Genomic DNA, 4,898 nt, shown 5'->3' on the forward strand with positions numbered 1-4,898 from the left:
TCTGTGCATTGCATGAGGTGTGATTGTGGCAAGAGGAGGAGTGTAGGGGAAGGACATTGTGGCTGTGTGGGGTATGATGGTATGCCTTTTTATGGTAAAACATTGGAGGGCCTTGAGATGTTCACAGGTTGATACTTAATCCAGACCCTGGAGGCATTGCTGTAGACGTCTTTGCTAGATAGTAGCAGGTGTTTCTAGATTACCAGCTTATTACAATGTCGGCCACCTGTGAGGATGTGATTAAATTCCAAGAAGCACTCTCTTCCCTCTTTATTGCCTCTTTGTTTGTTTACTTTCCTTTCTAGGTGTAATAAAGGGAGAGATGATTGTGTTGCAAGTTTCTTACTGGCATTGGTGAGAGGTGACCAGTGGTAGCAAGAACAGGTTTGTCTTGCAGATGTTTTACTGGGAGGTGGAGAAACCTTTCCAAAAATTACCACATACACACTCACTTCAGCAGCCCATATACTAAAATTGGAATGATACAGAGATTAGTGTGGCCTCTGTGCAAGGATGACATGCAAATTCATGAAGTATTTCATATTTTAAAAACATTACCAATACAAGTCAAATAATCCCTGCTTGCTACTGGAAATATTTCTAAGATTATTTTCAATCCTGAAATATTTATGTGTGTACAATAACACCATAAGAAACTAGGGCCCACATCTAAACAAAATTCATTTGTGCTTCATACACATTATATTCCACAGTCTGAAGGAATTTTAATCCATTAGGCAATATTTTTAGTTCCCCTGACCACAAACTCGCTCATTCATTCAAAGTGTAGAGCTTTCCACTTGTACCATGCTGATGCTCGGCACTTTGGATGTTGGAACATATTGGATTTTGGATTTTTCACATCAGGAACATCTAACTTGTGTCCTAAAAAGCTGGAATCTCATTCTTAGGTTCTCATTTTAGGCTCTGCCTCATGAATCTTTTCCCTGAAGCCCCTTTCCTGTGATCCCAGATTTGGCACAACCCCATTCTGGTCAAGAAGAGCTTCAATACTAACCCAATCAAATGCCATTCTCTTCTATAGCAAACCTGCCTTTTGTTCTAGGACACTGTGGGATGCTTTGCTAATGTTGGAGATGGTTTTCCTCAAAGGTAGATTGTGAGCAGGGTAGAGGCAAGATTGGGACCACCCAGGAAGTGACAGTTGCTCTAGGTTGGATCTAGAATTTGTCACAAAGACCCACATGTCAAAGGCTTGCATTTCGTCTATGAGCTATTGGAGCAAGTGGGACCTTAAGAGTAGGGCCTAGTGGAAGAAAGTTAAGCCAATTTCTTGAAGGGATTGTGGGACCCTGGGCTCTTCCTCCCTTCCATTACTGCTTGGAGATCATAAGGCAAGCAGCTTCTGTTTGCGCTCCCCCCACCCCCCCAATACCTGACATGATGTCCTGGGCCACCACTGCCCCAAAGGCTGATGTGGGGCCAAGTGAATAATTGATTGAAGTTTCTGGGTCTGTGAGATGAAAGAAAGCCTTCCTATTTTCAAGTTGATTTATCTCAGGTATTTGTATACCAATGGGAAAGCTGACTGACACATACGTATTGCTAGTATTTTTCTGAAAAATTTTTTTATTTTTCTTATTTTACATATTGATCCCAGTTCCCTCCTCCCTCCCCCTCCCTTTCTTCCACCCTCTCATGCCCCCCAACCACCCTCCCATCCCATCCCCCCACTCCGCAGGTAGGGTGATGCCTTCCAGGAGGGGTCATCAAAGTCTGTCAAGTCATTTGGAGTAGAGTAGTGACTAGGCCTTCCCTCCTGCCTCTAGGTTAAGGGAGTATCCCTGCAGGGGGAACGTGCTCCCAAAGTCCTTTTGTGCACCAGGGATACATCCTGGTTCCACTGTTACAGGTTCCTTAGACTGCCCAGGCCTTATAACTGAGACCCATGTTCAGGGCATCTGAGTCCGTCCAATGTTGGATTCCCAGCTATCAGTCCGGGGGCCCATTAGCCCCTCCTTGTTCAGGTCAGCTGTCTCTGTGGGTTTCTGTAGCCTGGACTTGTCCTCCTCCTCTGCATCTGGATTGCAGTTTGTCTCAGTGTTTAGCTGTGAGTGTTTGCTTCTGTTTCCGTCAGCTATTAGATGAGGGCTCTTTGATGGTGGATAAGTTAGTCATCAATCTCATTATCAGGGAAGGACATTTATGGTAGCCTTTCCACTGTTGCTCAAATTGTTAGTTGGGGTCAGTCTTGTAGGTCTCTGGACATTTCTCTAGAGTCAGTATTCTCTTCAAATCTATAATGGCTCCCTCTTTTATGATCTCTCTCTTTCTCTCTCTCTCTCTCTCCTGTTGTCTATTCCTCCCCTGACTCAATCTTTCTAGTCCCACGTGCTTTCCTCTCCTCCCCTTCTCTTTTTCCTAGCTCCCTCTCCACTCACTGCCCCTTCCCCCCCTCTCCCAATATGCTCAGGAGATCTTGTTCCTTTCACGTTCTGTGAGGGACCTTGTATGAATCTCTTAGAATCCTCCTTGTATCTTAGTTTCTCTGGTGATGTGAATTATAGGCTGGTGATCCTTTGATCTAGGTCTAAAATCCATATATGAGTGAGTACATACCATGTTCATCTTTTTGTAACTGGGTTACCTCATTCAGGATGGTTTCTTCAAGTTCCATCAATTTGCCTGTGAATTTCAAGATTCCATTTTTTTTTTCTCCCAGAGTAGTATTCCATTGTGTAAATGTGCCACATCTTCTTTATCCATTCTTCAGTTGAGGGACATCTAGGTTGTTTCCAGGTTCTTGCTACTACAAATAATGCTGCTATGGACATAGTTGAACAGATATCTTTGTTGCATGGATGTGGATCATTTGCCTGAGAGTGGGATTGCCTCCTCTTATGGTAGATTGATTCCCATTTTCCTGAGGAACTGCCCATACTGATCTCCAAAATGGCTGTACAAGTTTGTACTCCCACTAGCAGTGGAGGAGTGTTCCCCTTTCTCCACATCCTCTCCAGCATAAGTTGTCATTGGTGTTTCTAATTTTAGCCATTCTGGCACGAGTAAGATGGTATCTCAAAGTTGTTTTGATTTGCATTTCCCTCATAGCTAAGGATGTTGAACACTTCTGTAAGTGTCTTTCAGCCTTTTTGATTTCCTCCTTTGAGAATTATCTCTTCAGTTCTCTATCCTATTTTTTAATAGAGTTATTTGATGTTTTGGTGACTAGTTTCCTGAGTTCTTTGTATATTTTTGAGATCAGCCCTCTGACAGATATAGGATTGGTGAAAATCTTTTCCAAGTCTGTGGGCTGCCATTTGGTCTTGTCAACCGTGTCCTTTGCCTTACAGAAGCTTCTCAGTTTGAGTAGGTCCCATTTATTAATTGTCAACCTCAGTATCTGTGCTACTGGAGTTATGTTCAGGAAGGGGTTCCTGTACCAATTTGTTCAAGGGTACCTCCCACTTTATCTTCTAAGACATTCAGTGTGCCTGGATTTATGTTGAGGTCTTTGATCCATTTGGATTTGAGTTTTGTGCATGGTGATAATCATGGGTCTATCTGCAGTCTTCTAAACACTATCATCCAGTTGTGTCAGCACCATTTGTTGAAGATGCTTTTCTCCTCCCATTGTATATTTTTAGCTGCTTTGTCAAAAATCATAGGTGTGTGGGTTAATATCAGGATTTTTGATTAGATTCCATTAGTCTACCTGTCTATTTTTGTGCCAATACCAGGCTCTTTTCAGGACTATAGCTCTACAGTAGGGCTTAAAGTCAGGGATGGTGATGCCTCCTGAAGTTCCTTTATTGTACAGGGTGGTTTTGGCTGTCCTGGGTCTTTTGTTTTTCCATATAAAGTTGATTATTATCCTCTCAAGGTCAGTGAAGAATTGTGCTGGGACTTTTGATGGATATTACATTGAATCTGTAGATTGCTTTTGGCAAGATTGCCATTTTTACTATGTTTATCCTACCTATTCAAGAGCATGGGGGATCTTTCCATTTTCTGGTATCTTCTTCAATTTCTTTCTTTAAAGACATAAAGTTCTTACTCTATAGGTCTTTCACTTGTTTAGTAAACATTTCCCCAAGATATTTTATGTTACTTGTGACTATTGTAAAGGGTGATGTTTCTCTGATTTCTTTCTCTGCCTCTTTGTCATCTGTATATAGTAGGGCTACTTATTCTTTTGAGTTTATCATGTATCCTGCTAGTTTGCTGAAGGTGTTTGTTAGCTGTAGGAGTTCCCTGGTAGAGTTTTTTGGGTTGCTTATGTAAACTATCATATCAGCTGCAAATAGAGACAGTTTGATTTCTTCCTTTCAAGTTTGTATCCCCTTGACCTTTTGTTGTCTTATTGCTTTAGCTAGAACTTCAAGTACCATATTGAGAGAGAGGCCTTGTCTTGTTCCTGATTTTAGAGGAATCGCCTTAAGCTTCTCTCCATTTAGTTTGTTGTTGGCTGTTGGTTTACTGTATATTGTTTTATTATGTTTGGGTATGTTCCTGTTATCCTTGATCTCTCCAAGACATTTATCATGAAAGGGTGTTGAATTTTGTCGAATGCTTTTTCAGCATCTAGTGAGATAGATGATCATGTGGTTTTTCTTTTTCAGTTTGTTTATATGGTGGATCCTATTGATAGATTTTTGTATGTTGAACCATCCCTGCAATCCAGGGATAAAGCCTACTGGTCATGGTGGATGATTTCTCTGATGTGTTCTTGGATTTGATTTGCCAGTATTTGATTGAGTATTTTTGCATGAATGTTCATGAGGGATATTGATCTATAGTTTTCTTTCTTAGTTGTGTCTTTGTATGGCTTGGGTACCAAGGTAATAGTGGCCTTGTAATAAGAGTTTGGTAATGAACCTTCTGTTTCTATTGTGTGGAACAATTTGAGGAGTATTGGTGTTAGCTCTTCTTTGAAT

General features: G+C 41.3%; 1 pseudogene; it reads left to right on the forward strand.

The window, feature by feature from the left end:
* Positions 1–448: 448 nt before the first annotated feature.
* LOC127220511 (uncharacterized) lies at positions 449–548 on the forward strand (annotated as a pseudogene).
* The last annotated feature ends 4,350 nt before the right edge of the window (positions 549–4,898 follow it).

This window comes from Phodopus roborovskii, unplaced genomic scaffold (assembly GCF_943737965.1).
Source record: "Phodopus roborovskii unplaced genomic scaffold, PHOROB, whole genome shotgun sequence".
NCBI classification, from domain to species: Eukaryota; Metazoa; Chordata; class Mammalia; order Rodentia; family Cricetidae; genus Phodopus; species Phodopus roborovskii.